A 25,455-nucleotide genomic window follows, 5' to 3' on the forward strand; every position below is an offset into this window, starting at 1 on the left:
GCTCATCCGTTAAGGAATGACGAAAGTGAGAAAACATTATTGTTCTTTGATAACGCACCAACTCATCCATCAGGTGACATTTTAAACGAAAAGGATGCGTTCATAAAAGTTATGTTTCATCCACTTAACATAACCTCCTTATTACGGCCCAAGGATCAAGGCGTTATTGAAACTAACACGGTACTACAGAAAATTTTTTTACGTAGGCTATCGTTAGAAAAAGAACAGGAAGGTGAAGAAAGTCTGTTAAGAAATAATAAGAATAGTAATTTAAAAGATGTGTCCTGAAGGATCGGGACATTGGAACAGAATGTGAAAAAAGTCTGGTGCAAAATTTTGAGCATTTCGGGAAATTCTCAAAGTCTAATTGAAAAAATGGTTCAAATGACTCTGAGCACTATGCGACTTGACTTCTGAGATCATCAGTCGCCTAGAACTTAGAACTAATTAAACCTAACTAACCTAAGGACATCACACACATCCATGCCCGAGGCAGGATTCGAACCTGCGACTGTAGCGGTCGCTCGGTTCCAGACTGAAGCGCCTAGAACCGCACGGCCGCTCCGGCCGGCGTCTAATTGAAAACGATGTGTAGAATGAGATGTCCAGATGCTTAATATTCTTAAAGAACTCAATTGCCACGAATATGATGATGGAGACGTTCAAGTACGGATAAGTATCGACGATGCAAATCCAGGGCACCACATCATGCACCATAGTGAAACTGTAAGCTTCGTCTGATAAAGTTCACAGCGCTAGCATCTCATCGACTAGTGGTCGAGAAACTGAAGATGAAAGTATACCGCCTGCTTCTGAAGCGTTTACACGTACCGACACTGCCCTGTGATGGTTTTAAGCTCAAGATGAAAGCGACCAGTATCAGATACCTGTCCTGAAAAAGGAGTGTAACTTAGTTACTCGTAAGCGGGTAGGTTTTCTTAGACAGGTCAAAATTAAGGACTTTTGTAAGCGAGAATTCTATATGTACAACGTACTGTACATGCAAAACAATATGTATTACACATCTTTTGTTTACTAGGCTGTACTATGTACACTCCTATTGTACTTGCTTTTGTAATAACAAAAGAGATTCATTTCATTGTAAACACATGTAATTTTAATTGATAAATTGGTAAGTAGAAGTATACAGTTCGATTAACCGAATAAATTGGTTTTCCGAACACCCATGTACTCCAATTAGTTCGGATAACCGGCGCTCTATTGTAACCAGAAGTTTGGAGCTGTTTTATACATGAGAGTTCGAGTCTTTAAGGAATCGGAAGTTTACCAGTTATGTTAGTACAAGGCTAAAACGTCAGTAGCCCTAGCTGCATTCTGCCTATCTAACGGCTTCCAGGGGAACAAAACGTTGATTATCGAACTTTCGTATATTGACATAATGTAAAAATTTAAAATGTTGTCACTGGTACGTCACGCTGCTGGCGCCAGTACTTCTGTCCCGCTAGTGCCATCTTTTCTTTCGATTTTTCTTTGGCGGGCGAGTGCTGTTGGGTTCATATTGTAATGGTTCGGTGGTAAATGTAAAAATGCAGCGTTTGTACGGTGTGCACGATATTGTAAAACTGATTGTTTTTCATGTTTCTGTGACACTTATTACACTGGTTCGTGTGAGACTACATCTGTGATATAAGAGAATGGACATAGGCCAAAAAAGAGTATTTGGTTTTTCATTTTTGCCCTAAAAAATCAAACAGTTATGTTTTCTTAATTTAAGCAACCTTTCTTAACAATCATAAAATTTCGATACGTAAGAATGTATATTTGAAATGAAAACAGGAATTTATATTGCCATATGTAGTTAGAAACTAGAAGACATTTATTATTTATAAGAAATGATGACGAACTTTACAAATACGAGGCGAAGGTGTTCATAATTTAGCGAGAAAACATGACTAAGGTGAGGCTTGAACCAACGACCAAGAACTGCACTAGGTAAACAATCTAGCGATTCCGTTATAAAATCCAATGTGTATCTGTACCTCAACTGTATCATATATAGTTCCTCGAAAAACTTCAAAGCCAATTTTTTCTGTGAATTTATGAAAAACGTTAAGAAGAACCTATTTCTCGTCCCTTTTTAACCGTGTGCCGCACTCGAGTTTCACTACCGAACACGAAGCAACCTTAGCCATTATCATACCCCGTATTAACAACGCGGCAATCGGAGCACAACAGTGCAGAGACTGTGAGTGTACATGATCTTTGAAATAAAAACTACATACCTAAAGTGTGAATAAGAAAAACGTTGATGGCTGTTAATACACTAGAATGTCTTAAAGTTTCGTTTAACGTAACTTAGTAATAATATATCTAATACATACGTAGGACCTACTTCCAAGAGCGTAACAACATTTGTGTACCTTTGCTACCGCTTCTGACCAAAGGAAAACAGTTCCGGTTTCGACTTTTTCTTTAACTGCGGGTGAATAATCCGAAACTAATAAAACCCACATAGCCCGGGTTTTGTATTTCCAACCATAAGGATTTAACATTCTTAACGTCCAATATTTAACACGTTAAATGATTTGTGAAACAATGTGACGTTAGCTGTTTTATAAATGGGAGTACGATTATTTAAAGAGTAGAAGACGGGGAAGGGGGTAGAAGGGAATGAGGGGCCGTTGCTATTAGCTGACTAAAACATGCTTATGCGAATATATTCGGCCAGTAAACAGCGTGTTGTAACCTGCCAACGTGGAATTTATGTACACATCTGGAATTCGCGCTAGGGGAAGCATAGTGTAGGGGTACGTTCTGTTGACCTCACTGAGCCAGTGCTGTGGCTACAGTTCATGGTGTCTTGACAAAGTGAAAGCATGGGTCATTTTTGATAGTGTTCTGTGCTTGGGATGAGGCAATTAAACTGCGCGACTCTTGGGTGGTATAGGAAATGAGTTGGCTATCCCCAGAATGAATTTTCACTCTGTAACGGAGTGTGCACTTTTTTGGAAACTTTCTGGCAGATTAAAACTGTTTGCAGGTCCAGGTGGTGGCGAGATTTATTTTTCTGTCATCGAAAGGCTATGAACGGAGTCTCTATAACTTTGCATGGAACTGGAGACTATTTGGATAAAGAAACAGGGACAATGGCGGACTGATTAATGCTAATTATAAAATTAATTTTTTGGATAAATAACTTAAAGATATCCCAAGATCTTTCTTTGATTTTTTATTTTCTTTTCACCTTTGCTACTAGCTTTTTTCGCTTAGGCAGCTTATCATATTATATAAAGTCTGCAAAATTTTGATCATGTTTAGTTCGCACAATCCATGTCATCTTAATTATCCATGTGATTTTCCTTATTCTTCTTATAATGAGGATCAGATATTTGTTTCTTCAGTCTACATTTAATATGGAGAGCCATTCTGTTCTCTCGATTCGATTTACCAGACTTGTTTCGTCAAAGTACCGGGTGATCAAAAAGTCAGTATAAATTTGAAAACATAATAAACCACGGAATAATGTAGATAGAAAGGTAAAAATTGACATACATGCTTTGAATGACATTTTATTAGAGCCAAAAAAAACCACCCCATATTGCTAGATGCGTGAAAGATCTCTTGCGCGCGTCGTTTGGTGATGATCGCGTGCTCAGCCGCCACGTTCGTCATGCTTGGCCTCCCAGGTCCCCAGATCTCAGTCCGTGCGATTATTGGCTTTGGGGTTACCTGAAATCGCAAGTGTATCGTGGTCGACCAACATCTCTAGGGATACTGAAAGACAACATCCGACGCCAATGCCTCACCATAACTCCAGATATGCATTACAGTGCTGTTCACAACATTATTCAAATGGTTCAAATGGCTCTAAGCACTATGGGACTTAACTTCTGAGGTCATCAGTCCCCTAGAACCTAGAACTAATTAAACCTAACTAACCTAAGGACATCACACACATCCCTGCCCGAGGCAGGATCAACATTATTCCTCGACTACAGCTATTGTTGAGGAATGATGGTGGACATATTGAGCATTTCCTGTAAAGAACATCATCTTTGCTTTGTCTTACTTTGTTATGCTAATTATTGCTATTCTGATCAGATGAAGCGCCATTTGTCGGACATTTTTTGAACGTTTGTATTTTTTGGTTCTAATAAATCCCCATGTCATTTCAAGCACGTGTGTCAATTTGTACCTCTCTACCTACATTATTTCGTGATTTATTCAGTTTCTATATTTATACTGACTTTTTGATCACCCGGTACTTAAGTAGCGATGTATTAAACTTTCTGATGAAATTTGTGTATTATTATTATTGTTATTGTTACTGTTATTATTAATATTGATACTCCCATTACCGTTAACTACAGCACATCTACTTCACCACAACTGACAAGCACTCACAAATAATCATTGCTGTGTATAGCTTCAAGTGTAACTCCATACAAACTTACAAGATAGCTAACGGTACTGCATTCCAACGTACCCAACACTTTGTAAGTAGGCTGTTTAGTTTTTTTTATTGGTAACGCCACCTCTGTATGAAAATCACTGGCTGTGCTGTGTGCAGTCTGTGGCTGCTTTGCATTGTTGTAATACTCGCCATTGTAGTGTTAGGCAGCTGGCTGTGAACAGCGCGTAGCGTTGCGCAGTTGGAGGTGAGCCGCCAGCAGTGGTGGATGTGGGGAGAGAGATGGCGGAGTTTTGAAATTTGTCATGAACTGCTATATTTATATATGATGATATCAAGGTAAATACATTGTTTGTTCTCTATTAATATCTTTTATTTGCTAACTATCCCTATCAGTAGTTAGTGCCTTACATAGTTTGAATCTTTTATTTAGCTGGCAGTAGTGGCGCTCGCTGTATTGCAGTAGCTTGAGCAGCGAAGATTTTTGTGAGGCAAGTGATTTGTGAAAGGTATAGTTTCATGTTAGTCAGGGCCATTCTTTAGTAGGGAATTTTGAAAGTCAGATTGCGTTGCGCTAAAAACATTGTGTGTCAGTTTAAGCACAGTCGTGCATAAATAGTTCAAAGGGGACGTTTCATATGTCGACCCTTAGCCGAGGATACCTGATTTTTTTTCTTGTAGTTTGTGTAAGTAGTGTAGATTTTGTTTATTGATAGCGCGTAATCATAGAGAGAATTTCCTTTGTAGTTGTAGTTTTTCATTGTTGTACAGTAAAACAGTTGTGGCATGCATGTAGATTTGCACCAAGTATTTCGCAGCTGCGCTGGCAATTAAGTAGACATTATTTGCATTGCTATGTTATTTTATTTTGCTCTTCAAATTGTGCTTTTCTGTGTTATCGTGTGAAATATTGTGACAATTATGGCGTGTGAAAAACGTAATACTAGGCTCCAAAGTAAACTGAGAAATGACAGTGAAGACGAAAGCAGTGTGTTAGCGCCGCAGAGTAATGAATTAACTGATGTTCAAAGTAGTAATTTGATAATTGTGCATAGGGAAATGGAGCGGGCGGCAAACAATGGCGTGGACAGTGAAACAATTAGTGAAGAGGGAAGCATTATCGATCGATCGGTCGGCAATAGCTCGCCTCAGGAAGCCGAAATGACACGACACGATTTCGCAAATACTGTAGATTCAGGTTTTGGATCCTCACCGTTTTCTCAAATAAGTCAAGACACATTTTCTGCTTGTCAAAATGTGAATGTTTCCGGTGCAAATTCACTGCCGAAAAGCACTGAGGAACATGTTTCAGACACCAATGCTTTGTTATTACAGTTAATACAACAAATGGGACAAACACAGCAAAAGCTTCAAAAGTTAGACACAATGGAACAAAATCAGAGACAAACACAGCAAAAGCTTCAAAAGTTAGACACAATGGAACAAAATCTCAAAAAGTTAGACACAATGGAACAAAATCTTCAAAAGTTAGACACTACACTTGAACAAACACGTGAAGATTTAACCACTGAGTTACATAACATTGAATCGAAATGTCAGAAAGTGTGTAATGACGTAAAAACACAAATTTGTGAGCATTTTCAACCTATTTTTTCGCGGCATGAAAATGCATTACAGAATCACGAAGCAGCCATAAAAGAACTGCAAACCATTGTTCATGAAAATCATGAGACCTTGTGGGCTAAAATTGACTCAGTTGCGTCTACGGATTCGGTTACACAACTTGCAAAAACTCAGGAAAACTTAAAGGACACAGTAGATTCGATTTCAACACAAATGGACACTCTGAAGCTTGGTTCAGAAAAACACACTGAGGAAATGTGTTCATTATCAGAGAAAGTAGTTGAACTTTCGGATCAGCTAAATAATTTATCTACGAAGGTAGATGATAATCTGAATGACGCAAAACCGGTAGCCTTTAATGACACAGAAGAGAGCGAACAAATTAGGAAACTGAAACAAAATCTGAATGAAATTGATACGCAACATCAAAGAGAAATCCGGGAAGTACAAGATCAGCTGACACAGGTAATACAAGAATTACGTATTTCAGAGGACACTCGCGTTCCAATACGGGAAGAGGGACATAGAAATACGGAACAACCACAAAATAATAACACAGGACACTTCGGAAGTTATGAAAGAAATTGGCAAGGTGCACCGAATTTTGAAATGGAACCGCCGAAACGACGTAACAATGACCGATATGCTATTCGCCGACATGATGACTTTGACTATAAGCTGTTCATTACTACACGTAAATTCAAAACGTTTAAGAATTCTGCCAACGACATTCATCCACAAGCATGGCTCCATCAATTCTCTCATTGTTTTCCTCCCAACTGGTCGTTGGAACACAGATTAGAATTTATGTGTGGCTACTTAGAGAATGAACCAGCTGTAAGAATGCGGTCGGTCATTCACGATTGCCACAGTGAAGGAGAGTTTTACCATGCCTTCCTCTCAGCATATTGGTCTCAGGCCACACAAGACCGAGTAAAACAAAGCATCATAATGACGAAACGTTTCGAACAATCTGAATTTTCCAGTCTTGTGAAATATTTTGAAGACATGTTGCACAAGAATCAGTACCTGACAAACCCATACAGCCCCTCAGAACTCATCCGCATTTGCTTAATCAAATTGCCTGAACATTTACGACATATTATTTTGGCAGGACGTTGCAAAGACGACATTGAAGCTTTTCAGGGACTCCTACAAGAATTAGAAATTGACACAGACAGTCGCGGGATGCGAAAACAGGAAAACAATCACTACAGGTCACATCCGTCACAATTCCGTGACGACAGAAACAATAACTGGCCACGACAAGCCTATTCTTACAACGCAAATCGTGACCAAAACAGACACCACGCATATGACAACCATTGGCAGAGTAATAGTTACAGAGAAAGATCGCATTTCCGTAGTAATGAATATGACAGAGATAACCATAGAAACAGACAATGTGGTAATCAGAACTATTATTATCAAGGGAGACAGAATAATTTCAGACGCAATAGTTCAGCGCGCAGTTACGATTCAGGGAGAAATTCTCCACCACGTGACCGACACGAAAGAAACTGTGTAAACTACCGACAAAACGACAGACCTGAATTCCATCAGAACTGGCGAGCTTTAAACAGAGCTGGGCCCTCTCGGCAAGGCGAATTTGTGGAAGTTAGGCCTCCTAATCCCAGTAACGACGCGCGGCAACAAAGAGACAGACAATGACTCGCACCGCAGGCGTACACGTGCGCCGGCTGGCTCCGAGAAAAATAACATTATATCTGGTACTGCTAATGAGATTTTAATGCAACATTTTGGTTTACTTGAAAATATACTCTGGATTTAATGTACTTTCAGTGAGATACCAGATGGCACAGTGGTTAGTTTATGTGACAGCTACACGATTTTATCACGATGCTACTAATGAGTGACAATTTACAATGTTGCTTTTGCAGTGTTTCTGTTTTATATCTGCACAGTTTTTCTGTTTTATTCTGCAAAGTAAAACATGTTTTAGTAGTAACTTTTGTGGTATAGCTACAATGAGATTGCCTTTTCCGTAGCACAACAATACGTTACAGCACAGTACTTTCTTCATCACGGCAATAAGCGTAATAACTAAGATATCTATACACAAAGCATTTCACTTTTGTTTATCATGAGGTAAGTACATTGACTTCTGCAGAACTTGGCTTTCGGAGGACGATAACTACGACACTTCCACACAGATTATGTTGCAACAAGACGCACATTTAGCGCTACAGTACACGTATTTGAGTGATTAATTTTGTACTTAAAACATTTATTTTTAAAGATTTTTTGAATTACAAGGAAAGTTTTCCGTGATACATTTCATTCCATTGCTGTAATCTGTAACACCTGAGGGTATAATTACATTTATCCTCAGGGGGGGTATACGCCTACTTTGTGTACCATGTGTGTGGCAACCACAAGGAACCCTAGCTAATATGGTATTTGCTTATACAACTTTACACATCGGTACCATATTTCTCTAACACACAAATTACACAGCTATCTGATCATGTAACTGAGAGATAAACTTTTTTTATTACATCATTGACATATGTTTACGCAATTACAGAGTTGGATTACTTCACACTTACGAAATTGTATTTTGTCTGTACTGTGTGAACTGTTCATATTTCTTTTGGAACTATTGTGATACTATGAGAGCTTTGAATGATGTATTTGGTATGGATTCATGATTTTTAAAGTACATTTGAGGCAGATGACACTTTTGACATGAGCAGAGAATTTTTTTAATTATTGGAGGAAGCTACGACGATTTTGAGATTTGACTGAGGTGTTATGATGTTATTTTTACGATGACGATGTGTATTATGCTGCTGAGGTATGTTTATGATTAATAGGCTGATGCTATATGAGTTATTTGATTATGATACTTATCTGTTATGATGCAATATTGAAGAAGTGTCGACGAATAAGTTAAGGAGTAATGAATAGTGGTTAGGGACGCTGACTTGTGAAAAAGGATGTTGGAAACCGAGAATCGTACTTTAAGAGTTATGAAATGTGTGTGTAAATGCGTGACTGTATCACAATACTGACGAATATTTTATTTGGACACTTATATTTATAGGACTTTCTTTCTACAGATTTGCAACGCTAATTCTTGACCTGTGAAATATTTTTATGTGAGACTGTCACTGTAGCGGAAACTGGTGTCGTAAATATTTCCGTAAGAAAGTTAAGTGACCACCTGCACATAATGCGTTGTGGGCACGCAGCTGTGTCAAACACCTGGAGAACAAGCCATTAGGGTGTGCCTTTCAGAGCACAGGAAGGAAAAAAAAAGGGAGGCCATTATCCTGGCCATTGTCATTCCTTTAGAGAAAGCATCGCAAATCCGACACGCTAATTACTTGGAAACATATCGTACTTTCTGATATTTACTGAAATGCCTAATGAAATGACAAGAAATAGTTTGTCTACACACCTGACTATGACTACTGTCTTTCTAGATGAGAGATTTTTTTACTACTTATGAAATGCCACATGACTATTGAACGATGTTCTTATGCTTTGCTTTGTACATAGTTGCTTATTTCATTTGATATCTAGTTTCTAGCTGCACTGCAGCATTGGTTAAAATAAAATTTTATAGATGTACTAATATAAATATTTTCTGTCTACAGATCGAGTATATAATAATTTTTTTCAAAAAAATGAGGGAGCACAAAGCGACATTTACCTTCACAGGAACTGCATTCATAATTTTCTTTTCAAGTACTTGGTAATTTCTTTTGTAGAACAAATTGTGATGCATCACTCTAGTGTTAAGATGTGACATAGGTATTAGACATGGCCATTTTTAGTGTAATATTTTTTTCTGCTTGAGCTATGTCATGTTTAGATATCTGCTGTTTGCCAGGCATAGTGCTACTGAACTTTAATTTGTGTTACTCTGCTAAGCCAGATTTATTTTTTTTTGCTGCGCATTGCCTCATATTAGTTGTAATGTTGAATTGCTTGGTAATTTAGATTTACTGTAGCTTGCTTTACGATTTTCCATCTTTTTATTGCTTTTTATATTAATTGTTTTATGTGCTGCTGCATTGCCTCGTCCCTTAGTTTAGCATCTGAGCTCAGTAGATTTAAGTTAGCTTAAGAGGGGGTAGCCTCTAAGAGAATGAGTTGCGATGAATTGGAAGAAATGCATTCAGAAGTTATACGAAAAAAAAGTACAGAAAACAGGTTTAGGTAGGATTTTCTTGGAAATAAATGTTGAGGTAAGAAATGTGTGAACATATAAATACAGAAAGCATGCTTAGATAGAATTTTTTTGGTGGAAACAAAGGATGAAATAAGAGGAAAGATATATGAAGTTTTGGGTTGGACTGAAGTACCACATGTTACACTGAAAACGAACCCTGTCCTTTCCTATTGGTGTTATCCCACTATGTGTTTGTGTACCCTTGTGTATTTGTTTTCTTCCTGTCTCTGTGTAGTTTCATAGAATTTTTTCTTCTGTTAATATTAAGCTACATTCACTATGATGAGGAATACTGTTATCCTCGAATATAATTGGCATTAATAATATGTTATTTACTTTGTAAAGATGTTAGACATTATTAATTCTGTTCTGTTAAATGCTCATGTGTGAAGTTGATGTTTCAAAAGTTATTGTGATCTTTTATGTATGTACTCATGTCATAGTTCCACTGATGTATATGTTAGTTCGATTCTGTTGTAAAGCCTGTACTACAAATGTTATCTGTATTGTTATGTTTTTAATGATGTATTTTGTACCTTTGTTATTATATTCTTATGTTATAAAATTGTAATTGTCACCAGTTCATGATATTATTAACTTGTAAGTTCCATTTCACTGCACACGTTTCTGTTGGTCATAGTATATGGACAATATGTGAGAAGTAGGGACTGATAGTGTTTGCACATGTGTTAATAATTCAGCAAGGGACTGGATAACAGCATTGTTGGTTCTAAGGACAGTTCCGAAAACTTTGTGAGTGCACAAGTGGTGGTTTATGGACTTGCTATATTGTCCGCAAGACTCTTCGATGGTGATTGTGCACCTGCACATTTGCAACAGATGGCTGCTGGCCGTCTCTACCAGGACTACAGTGGGTCTGCACCTCTGGTGGCCCACCAATACCGTAATCTCTACCAGGACTATAGTGGGTCTGCTCTGTGATGACCTACCCACCAATATTCTTCAAAACTTCGACTGACTCTGCTGTGGGTTTGCTCTGTTGTGGCGCATTACCTGTCTGCATGTCGAGAGTCAGCACTGTCTTTCCGTTGGAAGGACAACACTACTTCTTCAAGACTGCATGGAAATCCACTACTTCTGTGTGCATTTTCTTTTACTGCTCAGACTTTGAGAAAAACTCTGCATTTTTACTGTAATGAATGATCAGGACTGTCTTTATGGACTGTGACAAAGTTTTAGCTTTTGACCAACATTGTATCAATAAGTGTGTGCATTTGATTTCTTTGTTATTGTAATTATGAAAAATTTTATCAAATCATTATTGGCCACTGCCCAAAAAAAAAATTTGTAAAATTTTTTGTGGGGAGCATGGGGGCTATGTAAGTAGGCTGTTTAGTTTTTTTTATTGGTAACGCCACCTCTGTATGAAAATCACTGGCTGTGCTGTGTCAGTCTGTGGCTGCTTTGCATTGTTGTAATACTCGCCATTGTAGTGTTAGGCAGCTGGCTGTGAACAGCGCGTAGCGTTGCGCAGTTGGAGGTGAGCCGCCAGCAGTGGTGGATGTGGGGAGAGAGATGGCGGAGTTTTGAAATTTGTCATGAACTGCTATATTTATATATGATGATATCAAGGTAAATACATTGTTTGTTCTCTATTAACATCTTTTATTTGCTAACTATCCCTATCAGTAGTTAGTGCCTTACATAGTTTGAATCTTTTATTTAGCTGGCAGTAGTGGCGCTCGCTGTATTGCAGTAGCTTGAGCAGCGAAGATTTTTGTGAGGCAAGTGATTTGTGAAAGGTATAGTTTCATGTTAGTCAGGGCCATTCTTTAGTAGGGAATTTTGAAAGTCAGATTGCGTTGCGCTAAAAACATTGTGTGTCAGTTTAAGCACAGTCGTGTATAAATGTTCAAAGGGGACGTTTCAACTTGCATAGCAAAAATTTAAGCTAGTTGTCTTTTTCTTGTACATCTTCTTTACCTTGATTTCAATTTTATCAAGTAGGAACTATTTTTAATATTTTCCACTATTTTTCTTCCTTTTTTCAGATCAGCTTGGCTTTTTTTTACATACGTTCGAAGCAGGTGTTCAAAATGGCTCTGAGCACCATGGGACTCAACTGCTGAGGTCATTAGTCCCCTAGAACTTAGAACTAGTTAAACCTAGCTAACCTAAGGACATCACAAACATCCACGCCCGAGGCAGGATTCGAACCTGCGACCGTAGCGGTCTTGCGGCTCCAGATTGCAGCGCCTTTAACCGCACGGCCACTTCGGCCGGCGAAGCAGGTGTCTTTGCATCATTGACACTCTGCACTCCTCCTTTTCCTCACGCCCAACCGGTCATACAATTCCTTGACTTCATTTATATTTTTCTGTCATCTAATCTATCAATTACTGTCTCCCTTCTTACACTTCTTTCCGCTAAATGCTGTGTTATTTCCTTCAGACAGTTAATTTGTATCTTATTTCCTTTAAGTATGCAAGAATTCCCGTACATAACTTCTTTTGTCTATGAAGTGTCCACAGTAATTCGATATTGTTCTTTTTAAGCAGTCATCCTTCGCAGTTTTCTCGTGGACTTCCTCGTTTCGTTGAATTGTACATTATTGTCTTACTTTCAGATGTTCTGTAATAGACGATTCGGATGTTCAGTGGGATGTTCTGGCTTGCAAACAGCCTATCTGACACTATCACGTGGGTGGAATGGCCGAGAATGGCACTGCTGGAATCAGTTTATTGTTATAGATCTGTTATGATATTAGTAAGAGTACTACAGTACGCAATTCTAAAGAACTGCCTCTTGCTGGTATTATTCAAAATGTCGAACACAATATTTACGGCAAAGTATACAGCGCCTGATAACGTACAAACCAACACTGGTGGAAAAACTCGAGACAAAACCGAGAACTACTTAGTGCAAGCTTGAGGGCCAAGAGTACAGTGGTCGCCGCGCGGGATTAGCCTAGCGGTCTAAGGGCGCTGCAGTCATGGACTGTGCGGCTGGTCCCGGAGGAGGTTCGAGTCCTCCCTCGGGCATGGGTGTGTGTGTTTGTCCTTAGCATAATTTAGGTTAAGTAGTGTGTAAGCTTAGGGACTGATGACCTTAGCAGTTAAGTCCCATGCCGGCCGCGGTGGCCGTGCGGTTCTAAGCGGTTCAGTCCGGAACCGCGTGACTGCTACTGTCGCAGGTTCGAATCCTGCCTCGGGCATGGATGTGTGTGATGTGCTTAGGTTAGTCGGGGTTAAGTAGTTCTAAGTTATAGGGGACTGATGACCTCAGATGTTAAGTCCCATAGCGCTCAGAGCCATTTAAACCAAGTTAAGTCCCATAAGATTTCAAACACATTTAAACATTTAGTACAGTGGTCGTTATAGTTGCCGCAGCGAGTTAGTGGAACTAATATGTTTCCATACATGAAACACAGAGCGTACCGTCAACATTTACACTGTTGTGCATATATTTTCGGAGCAGTACAGATATAAAGATAAATAGCGGAAAGAAATCAAACGCTTTCTAGCGAATCAGCAGAGACCATGAATCTCTTATACCAGACTACTCGGAAAATATACCAGAAAAAATTTTGTCGCTGGAGGTCTAGTTCACCCTGTATGTGTAACTCTAACCTCGCTAGGTAAATAAATACATAGAAGGTCTATATTATTACGACAGTAGTTCGCAATAAAGCTGATGCAAACTGCTCGTTCACGGTTTCGATGTAATGTTTTATTTTTTTGTGTGTGTGTACCTGAACGCACACAAAGGGACGGAGTGGATGAAAAGCCAAACCGTGTTTTTTGTGCTGCATGAACCAAAAACACTTTGCCTCGGATACGCTGACACGCGACTCCCGGAGGAAAACCAATCAGATACGCTTGTTAAGAGTCACAAAAGCTCCAGATTTCTCTCTCGCGAACTCACACACACACACACACACACACACACACACACACACATACTTACGCGCGCGACAGGACAGATGGACTGTACGTATCGCAGTGAATACGATCAAAGCGCCCCCCCCCCCCCCCCCCAACAGACGCTGTATGCGCACAGAGTGCAAGAGTGCAACTTTGCAGTGTGTCCTCTCTCTCTGGTGCTTTTTACGTAAGTGAAATTTCCCACTGATTCCAAACAAGAAATTTCAATTACTTTACGGATTTGTTGTTTATTTCTTATAATGAGAAGCCAACACGCGGAAAAGTGCCTGGGTGAGAAGAGGCTTCATTTCCTTTGACCGCAAACGACATAATTAACATCAAACAGAAGTACATTCTCAAATTTTACGGTAAATCCATGCTGTACAGCTGGATGTAGTTTTCCGCTTATACTTTGTCACACTGACACAGAGAACCAGAGAACGTGTCTTTAACGAAAGAGGTCTGAATTCCATCGGGCAGGTTATCTAGTAACGCATATTATGTGTCTTCTTTTTTTATTTCACCTTCTCATATGTTTATGAATATTATTGTTCACTGTTAATGAAAGCGTTACCACAGTTGTTTGGAGTGACTGTGTATCTTCAGATGTTTTATTTGGTTTCATGTTCCTTTCTGTTTGGTAAGATGGTTGCCAGACGCAGACCTTTACTAACAGCAATATTAATAACATTATCAATCCCTAATCTTTTGACAAAGATCTACACGCCTCACACAATCAACTGAGGTGTTTACGGCCCCTGTAGTTAATTTTTAGGAAGGCTAAAGCGTAAGAAGGAGACGATATGTTTACGTACAGATACAGATGTGATTTGGACTTGTCATTCATTTTTCTGGCTTATTCACACGTACTGCAGGTACGCTTTTCACTCGTAGATATGTTTATAGATGACATGGGAATGACAAATATGCACCAGAGTTAATTTTTTAAATGTTTGTCTGAGTACAGGGTTCTTAAAAGTGGCCCTAAAGGCCGATATACTACGACTGCGTGAGACGTATCGACTATTGTGGAACAATTACAGACAAGAAAACGAAAATTGTTATTATTACTATTATAATTATTGTTGTTGTTGTTGTTGTTAGTTTTACAGACCATGCAAGCTCTTCGCAGCACAATGAACGATACTGAGCTACTTTGCTCTGTCCTTACAGACGGACAGCGCCTAAATTATGTTTAATATGTCAGAGTTTCATTTAAGTGGGCGTCCGAGACGTCGTCTTTCAGTGGGACATCGATCTCTCTTTCCAAAATTTGTGCTATCACTTTCCAGTGCATTACTATTTTATTAGTGGTGACTTAAGAAAAGTACGTAGTTTGTCTTAATTCGGTCTGAAGACCTGTGCCTCTAGTAGTAAAAGTAAGGGAGAAAGGTTAAGGTTTAATTTCGCGTGGACTTCGATGTCAGAGGGCATCTGGAAAATAATAAGTGAAAGAACATACGGCAAATCAAAACTCCTATTTCAGATTGCAAAGGAAATGTAGGTAAACAGAAACATTATTTCGGAGGAAACCTCAAAGCAGCGCGAAGATCTTTCTTTGCTTAGATGAGTAAAAAGGAAAGCGTAAAAATAATTATTTTTTCTTTACTAGACAGAGCCACAAGTTACTCCAAAGTCGTCACGCAGCACATACATGCCTTATTAATCCACATAGATCCATGTGATGATGGAGGTTTCAAACTTCTAAACGCGTTGTGGAATTAAATACACAGTGACCTGTTCCGATAGAGTCGTTGTTTCATCTGATATGAAGGACATTAATTTTACTCTTCCTCTCAATCACGATACCGAAATAGCTCCACAAAAGTCACATGAAATTATTAAAACATAGATTATATATAATCATCTATCGAAAAGACAGCAGCTGTGTTAGAGAGCAGATCAGGTCACTACAGGAATTGCAATAGCCGAACGCCACACGTGAAGGGCAAGTCGTCGAGACTTGTGCTGGTTGCCAGCGTTCCAGTGTAGTGCAGCGAGGCCAACACGCACATCAGCGAGTCTGATCTCGGTTAGATAGTGGTTCTCCGACGCACGGACCACTCCATCTCCGAGGCCTGCAGCCACTGGGATCTACACGAGCGACCGTATCAGAAGTGTAACACGGTTCGGAGACAACTACCATCGCCAGAATCATCAGCCAGGTAGACTGTTGCCGACGAATATCGTGGACTGTAACAGCAGACAGACGAAGGCAAGTCAGTCCCCAGTTAAATGGCGGACGACAACAACAATTACCTGTTTGAAACCGTACCGTGCATAGGTACTCTTACGCTACGGCTTACAGAACACGTCACCCTCATATGTGAATCTCTGTTCACCACACGTCACAGGTCACATAGTTTAGCTAGGCCGCAGTAATATCGCTGTTGAACGTTTAAACTATGTAAAATAGTCGACTGAACATGCGTGTCGCGTTACACTTTGATATACGTCTGTGGAAGGGTGCGAATACATTGAAAACCACATGAGAGGATGTACATCGTTTGCCAAATTGACACCGTTCACATGTTTTTTTTTTTTTTTTGTCATCGTTCTTCTCATTGATTTGATGCGGGAGCCACAAATTCATCTTCTGTGCCAACCTCTTCATCTCAGAGTAGCACTTGCAACCAACGTCCTCAATTATTTGCTGGATGTATTCCCATCTCTGTCTTCCTGCCCTCTACAGTTCCCTCTAGTACCTTGGAAGTCATTCCCTGATGTCTTTACAGATGCACTATCATCCTGTCCCTTCTCTTTGTCAGTGTTTTCCACATATCCCTTTCCTCTTCGCTTCTGCACAGAATTTTCTCATTCCTTATCAGTCCACCTAATTTTCAACATCTCAAATGCTTCGATTCTCTTCTGTTCCGGTTTTCCCACAGTTCATGTTTCATTACCACACAATGCTGTGCTCCAGACATACAATCTCAGAAATTTCTTCCTTAAATTAAGGCCTATTTTGATACTAGTACACTTCTCGTAGACAAGAATACCTTCTTTGTCAGTGCTAGTCTGCTTTTGATGTCATCCATGCTTCACCCGTCATTGATTATTTTGCTGCCTAAGTAGCTGAGTTCCTTAACTTCATCTACTCCGTAACCATCAATCCTGATGTTAATTTTCTCACTGTTCTTATTTCTGCTACTTCTCATTACTTTCGTTTTTCTTCGATTTACTCTCAGTCCATATTCTGTACTCATTAGATTGTTCATTCCGTTCAGCAGATCATGTAATTCTCCTTCACTTTCAGTCAGGATAGCAATGCCATCAGCAAATTGTATCATTAATGTCCTTTCACCATGAATTTTTCATTCCACTCCTGAAGCTTTCTTCTATTTCCATCACTCCTTCTTCGTTGTACAGATTGAACAGTAAGGGGAGGAGGGAAGACTGTATCCCTGTCTGTAAACATGATGTTTAAAGGGATGAAATGAGGCACTTGATACGCATGTTATTGTATTTCACGGGCGATGGCGTACAGTAACTCGAACGTTAACTGAATCATCAGCAAAATAATACGCTATTCTGTCCCACCCGATTACTATAAGAATGCATTGGGGAGCAAACAGCTATGTTTTTGTGGTGATCGTAAAGTTGAAAACAATGAAAATTATCAGCATATAACAGCAGTTGGTAGTTTTAAAATGTTTACTCTGAATCATTTAGGAGCTGTGGAGCAAAGCTTGCAGATTTCTCTTCGTTTGGTGAGAGATTTCAATCATAAGAAGAAGAATCTATTAAAAGTGAAGTCAACATTAATGAAAGATTCAACGACTTTCGGTACACAAAAGTTTTAATTCATGTCATATTATGATGTTCAGAAGCCAGCATTACTATACACGAATTTACTTACAAGATACTAAGAGACAAGCATTTCAGTAAAAGAGTTATGATATAAAATTGTGTTATTTTGATTATGAGTTCAATTTTGATTTCTTTAAGTTTCTATTTAATTTTACATTTATTGGCCACCTTCAGACACGGTTTTAACGTCAATTAACGAAAACTTGTCAGATCGTTATTGTTTCTAGCTCTCTACTCGACACGCGAGAAACTCTTACAGTCAACATAACACATCAAATATCGTACAATATAGACATTAAATATGCCTAAGTTTTGTTTGCTTAAATTCAATTTTTCACTTGAATAGCATTTTGCACCAGTTTCAGTAGCTGAGGCAGAGCTCTAGTTCACATCTGCCAAACATACTCCACTGAAACTTTCCACAGGTAATGATATCGCTGGAATCTAGAAGTATCAAACGACACGAAACTTGGTGCGTCCAACGTCTCCCGTCTTTTATTTTGTTTGCAGTAAATCAGCTCCAGCTCACGAACAGCTCTCTGCTGCTGAGCAAGAAGTTACATAAAGACCGAGCGCTGAGTCTGTAATGAGGAGCTCTGTCTCCCTCGGATGGAATACGTCTGCCGCGTCTCGTATTTCAGTAGCAGATGAAGACACGAGATGGTCCATTATTTTCTGCTGTTTCCATTTAACTGAAGACATTTCAAATGATTATCATATTCATCATCTTGTTTGGTGCTACTGCTCTAGACGAAGAATTTTAAAAGTACGAATTTCTGGCGTTCTCCACATAACCTGAAATCATCAGATATTGCAACAAGTGTTTCACCAATTAAAAGAATTTCGCATATGGGCACATAACATCGAACGACATCTCAGGACTCGTGAAGGTGAAAGACTGCCTTCCGAGCGCTGTGTTAAGGTTGTTTCATTTAAGTTGCCAGCAGCAGATATTTTAACACGCTGCTTGGCCACTGCAGTACTTTCATGAACCCGAGTTACTCTAAATTTGCGCTGTACCCACTTCAACGTGTTTGTTTTCGCAGCTAAGAGTTTGATGAAATGCTTCTGAACCTTATCTACTTCACAGCCTTATCTTTATAAGTACCGGCTCAGAACGGGCACTTGCTGTGTTGGCCAAGTAACTACGTGATTCCACTGGTAATCTTGGGAAGATCGGTTCCAACCCCATTCGGATCTTCCCGCAACAACATCGAACCAAAGCCATGCTATTTCCTTTAAAGCCAAAGCTAATTCTTTCTTTCATAGAATCCAGCATCTAGGAACTACGTACTTATGAGACCTTCTTGTGTAGGTTGCTCTAGAGACTTCAAATGTGTGCATACATAAACCCCGTACGAGACAGCTTCTTGCATAGTAGTAAACATTCTCTGCTACTACCGACTGGTATGTCCCAAATTCTATCTGAGGTGAAACCTATAGATAAGAGGCGTCATGGCTGTCTACTTTCAGTACAATGTTTTATTTCTCACAATTGAAAAATTTCGACCAAGTCATTATCAAGCTATATGCTAACAGTGGATAGTACCTACCGTGAGCCCAAATGTAAAGAAGGGAGTTAGAACTTATAATCTTACGAACTCCAACGATAAGACCTAACAGGAAATGTTAGTTACACTTGTCACTAAATAAAAGTAAAAAAATTCGAGGGCGTTGGGCCACAGTCAAGCTATACTTTTTAAAAGAATAAATCGCCAATTGTGTATTCTTATCTTACGTACTATCCACATTTCGGCTTTTACGCCATTATCAAGCACAACGCCAGACATTGCTAGACCATTATTAAGGCTCTTCTATAGTCCACATTCTTTGACAGTTACATCTTGAAGACAAGTGTTAGCCTTGCTTGCTGCTTTGGGCAGTCTTAACAAATATTAGTTAATAATTGTCTAAGAACTGTTAACATTGTACTTGATGATGACATAAAAGCTGAAATCTAGACAGTAAAAAAGATAATAATACACAGTCAAATGGCGCGGGCGGAGAGAGCTAAACTGTATGGTTGATGTACAAACTTCTGCAATGTAGTCAAAAAAAGACACGCCAGATCCGGAAAAATCACGATGATGTTTCTCTTTGACTGCAAGGGTCCGCTGCTCATCGACTCTCTAGAACACGGCGCCACAATTAACGCACAGCGGTACGCGGACACTTTGCAAAACTTCAAGCTTGCCATTAAGTCCAGACGCCCAGAAATGACGGACTGCATCATTCTGCTTCAGGATAACGTCCGCTAACATGTTGCCTATGTTGCAGAAGTTTCGGTGGAAAGCCCTTGCACTTCCTTCACACTCGGACGAAGAGTTGTAGACGTGAGTACATTCATAGCTCCGTAGGCAATCGCAAACATTTGTCCATGAAGACATTAACCCTCTGGCCTCACAATGGGTTATATGTATTGTGATTATTTTCGAAATCATAAACCGTTTACATACTTTTGTCATGTGCTTCGTTTGACTGCAGCTTATAGTTAAAGCACCATATATAAACATATACTTGCTACACTGAAGCACCAAAACTGTTATAGGCACGCGTTTACAAATAAAGAGATATGTAAACAGGCAGAATACGGTGCTGCGGTCGGCAACGCCTATATAAGACAACAAGTGTCTGGCGCAGTTGTTAGAGCGGTTATTGCTGCTACAATGGCGGCTATCAAGATTTAAGTTAGTTTGAACGAGGTGTTATAGTCGGCGCACGAGCGATGGGACACAGCATAACCTGGGTAATGGAAATGGAAATGAGCGTTTGGCGTCATTGGCCGGGAGGCCCCTCGCGGGGCAGGTCCGGCCGCCATATCGCAGGTCTTATTACATTCGGCGCCACATTGGGCGACCTGCACGCCGGATGGGGATGAAATGATGATGAACACAACACAACACCCAGTCCCTGAGCGGAGAAAATCTCCGACCCAGCCGGGAATCGAACCCGGGCCCAGAGGACGGCAATCCGTCACGCTGACCACTCAGCTACTGGGGCGGACACCTGGGTAGTGATGAAGTGGGGATTTTCCCGTACGGCCATTTTACGGGTGTACCGTTAATATCAGGAATCCGGTAAAACATCAAGCCTCCGACATCGTTGCTGCCGGAAAAAGACCCTGCAAGAACGGGACCAACGACGACTGAAGACAATCGTTCAAAGTGACAGAAGTGCAACACTTCCGCAAACAGCCGCAGATTTCAATGCTGGGCCACCAACAGTGTCAGCGTGCGAACCGTTCAACGAAGCATTATCGATATGGGTTTTCGGAGCCGAAGGCCCACTCGTGTACCCTTGATGACTTCACGACACAAGGATTTACGTCTCGCCTGGGCCCGTCAACACCGATGCTGGGCTGTTAATGTCTCGAAGCATGTTGTTTGGTTGGACGAGTCTCGGTTCAAATTGTATCGAGCGGATGGATGTGTACGGGTATGGAGACAACCTCATGACCTCATGGACCCTGCATGTCAGCAGGGAACTGTTCAAGCTGGTGGAGACTCTGTAATGGTGTGGTGCATGTGAAAATGGAGTGATATGGGACCCTTGACGCCTCTAGATACGACTCTGACAGGTGACACGCAAGTAAGCATCCTGTCTGATCAACTGCATCCATTCATGTCCATTGTGCATTCCGACAAACTTGAGCAATTCCAGCAGGACAATGCGACACCACACACGTCCGGAGTTGCTACAGAGTGGCTCCAGAAATCCTCTTATAGGTTTAAACACTTCCGCTGGCTATCAAACTTCCCAGACATGAACATTACGGAGCATGTCTATGATGGCTCTGAGCACTATGGGACTCAACTGCTGAGGTCATTAGTCCCCTAGAACTTAGAACTAGTTAAACCTAACTAACCTAAGGACATCACAAACATCCATGCCCGAGGCAGGATTCGAAGCTGCGAGCGTAGCGGCCGCTCGGTTCCAGACTGTGGCGCCTAGAACCGCTCGCCCACCCCGGCCGGCTTCAGAAGAGATCTCCACTCCGTCGTACTCTTATGGATTTATGGACATCCGTGCAGAGTTTATGGTGTCAGTTCCCTCCAGCACTACTTCAGACATTAGTCGAGTCCATGCCACATCTTGTTGCGGCGCTTTTGCTTGCTTGCGAGGCTCTACACTATTTAAGCATGTGTACCAGTTGCTTTGGCTCTTTAGTGTGTAACTGTACATTAGCAATTTTAGAGCATGGTATTTTATTCCGTTTTATATTGTTGCCAAAATCTCGAATGCCTTTTAAGTCTATGTATCCAGTAGTCCATTGTGCTTGCCACCCTTCACTCTCGCCTGTGTGTGTGTGTGTGTGTGTGTGTGTGTGAGAGAGAGAGAGAGAGAGAGAGAGAGAGAGAGAGAAAGAGAGAGAGGAGAGAGAGAGCCAACGCGATATAATGCCTCCCCACGCCACAACATCTGAAGCACCAAAATGGCCATGTCGGACAATTGCCCCGGGGTTGAATTACGTGTCCCCACTTATCTCTATCTGAGGGTGCGCCAACGTGGTAACGTTGGTAACGTGGTAACCAAGAGAGGAAGCATGTATGGAAGACTACGGTGAAAGAAGGGAAGAGGAAGGAGAGACGAGAGGTGGGAACACGTAATGTATCCTGGAACATTGTCAGACGTCATCGTTTTGTTGGTCCAGGTGTTATGGTGAGGGGAAGCATAATGTTACTTGTGCGTACTGAGCACTAAATCCTGGAACAAAGTTTACTCAACAGTCATCGTTATTATGACAGCAGAGCATTTGGCCCAGACATCATTTTTATGGATGAGAATGCGAGACTACACCGAACGACGCAGTTGTATGAACTGCCGCAACGAGACGATATTCGGCCCGCCCGTCTCCACGACCTACACTACTGGCCATTAAAATTGCTACACCAAGAAGAAATGCAGGTCATAAACGGGTATTCGTAGGACAAATATATTGCACTAGAACTTAAATGTGATTACATTTTCACGCAATTTGGGTGCATAGATCCTGAGAAATCAGTACCCAGAACAACCACCTCTTGCCGTAACATCGGCCTTGATACGTCTGGGCATTGAGTCAAACAGAGCTTGGATGGCGTGTACAGGTACAGCTGCCCATGCAGCTTCAACACGATACTACAGTTCATCAAGACTAGTGACTGGCGTACTGTGACGAGCCAGTTGCTCGGCCACCATTGACCAGACGTTTTCAGTTGTGAGAGATCTGGAGAATGTGCTGGCCAGGGCAGCAGTCGAACATTTTTTGTACCCAGAAAGGCCCTTACAGGACCTGCAACATGCGGTCGTGCATTATCCTGCTGAAATGTAGGGTTTCGCAGGGATCGAATGAAGGGTAGAGCCACGGGTCATAACACATCTGAAATGTAACGTCCACTGTTCAAAGTGCCGTCAATGCGAACAAGAGGTGACCGAGACGTGTAACCAACGGCACCCCATACCATCGCGCCGGGTGATGCGCCAGTATGGCGATGGCGAATACACGCTTCCAATGTGCGTTCACCACGATGTCGCCAAACAAGGATCCGACCATCATGATGCTGTAAACAGAACCTGGATTCATCCGCAAAAATGACGTTTTGCTATTCGTGCACCCAGGTTCGTCGCTGAGTACAACATCACAGGCGCTCCTGTCTGTGATGCAGCGTCAAGGGTAACCGCAGCCATGGTCTCCGACCTGATAGCCCATGCTGCTGCAAACTGTTCGTGCAGATGGTCGTTATCTTGCAAACGTCCCCATCTGTTGACTCAGGGATCGAGACGTGGCTGCACGATCCGTTACAGCCATGCGACTAACATGCCTGTCATCTCGATTGCTAGTGATACGAGGCCGTTGGGATCCAGCACGGCGTTCCGTATTACCCTCCTGAATCCACCGATTCCATATTCTGCTAACAGTCATTGGATCTCGTCCAACGCTAGCAGCAATGCGACATCACGATAAACCGCAATCGCGATAGGCTACAATCCGACCTTTATCAGAGTCGGAAACGTGATGGTACGCATTTCTCCTCCATACACGAGGCATCACAATAACGTTTCATCAGGCAACGTCGCTCAACTGCTGTTTGCGTATGAGAAATCGGTTGGAAACTTTCCTCATGTCAGCACGTTGTAGGTGTCACCACCGGCGCCAACCTTGTGTGAATGCTGTGAGAAGCTAATCATTTGCATATCACAGCACCTTCTTCCTGTCGGTTAAATTCACGTCTGTAGCACCTCATCTTCGTGGTGTAGCAATTTTAATGGCCAGTAGTGTAAATCCCATCGAGCACGTGTGGAATGCGTTGGGAAGTACTGCAGCACGTCCACATCCACCAATGACCACCCGGCAGTTGTCAACCGAGCTGGTGGAAGAAACGATGGCCCCACTATAATAACGCCTTGCCTACCCTGTGGCCAGCATGGGAGCACGTTGTGGAACTCACAATGCCACTCGCGGGGACCGCGCACCCTCTTACGAGCCATGTCCCACCTTCGTAATGTCCAGGGTGGCTTCGGTGTAATTATTGTCTCTGAATGAAAGTGTTATTTCTGATCGTCCCGTTGGGTATTTCTTTCTGCTATATCCCGTACTAATCCGTAGCAGTTCTTTCTACGTATGGTCCAAGTTACATCGAGCTATGTTACTTAGCAGTGACACATCATTCGAAAGTTACTGTAGTCTTAGGTTTAGTACACCTGTGCATCCTCGGATTTCGGTGTGTAGCGTATCGGTTTTAGTCGCTTCTTCTGCTTTTCCTTCTTCTACATTTCTGAAGTGTATCAAACGAGACGAAACGACGTTGACTAGAACAACTGAAGGACCTGACGACTTGCTGCTGAAGAATATGCAGAGGTCAAAATAAATGTTGCCTGTTGCTTATTCTCAGTACTGGACATAATACGAAACAAAACTAGTTTTGCTGTGTCAGATACAGTAACAAGAAAACGAAAATAAAGAAGATATCAATTTTCCACTTGACAAACACAAACAAATATAAGTTACAAAAGATCCTACTGCTGACATGACAGTTTCTCCTCGCTGTCATCTTGCGTTCAAGATGGTGCAAATGGCTCTAAGCACTATGAGACTTAACATTTGAGGTAGCCAGTCCCCTAGACTTAGAACTACTTAAACCTAACCTAAGGACCTCACACATATCCACGCTCGAGGCAGGATTCGAACCTGCGACCATAGCAGCAGCGCGGTTCCGGACTGAAGCGCCTAGAACCGCTCGGTCACAGCGGCCGGCTCATCTTGCTTAACACATTGTTTATCAACCAATTGGTCCTCCTCGTAACTGGAGACACTTTTGAATGCGGTTAGGCATACCCGTTACCATTTGTCCAACCAAATAAGCCTGTAGGATTTTGTTCCGTTCCTCCACACCGGCGTCTAAGTGGTTTCTAGTGGGACGAGGCGATTGCCAACCGCTCGTTTTAGCAACGCCCATTCACTTGCAATGCACTTGAGACCTGGAGAATATAGGGGTCATTCCATCCAACTGTTCGTATACTCTATTAGGAAGGCCTTCACAAGATCGTGACGATGGGGGCGTGGACTGTCGTCCATCAGCATGGGTTGGGTTGAGTTGTTTGGGGAAGGAGACCAGACAGCGAGG

This window comes from Schistocerca americana, chromosome 5 (assembly GCF_021461395.2).
Source record: "Schistocerca americana isolate TAMUIC-IGC-003095 chromosome 5, iqSchAmer2.1, whole genome shotgun sequence".
Classification (NCBI taxonomy): Eukaryota; Metazoa; Arthropoda; class Insecta; order Orthoptera; family Acrididae; genus Schistocerca; species Schistocerca americana.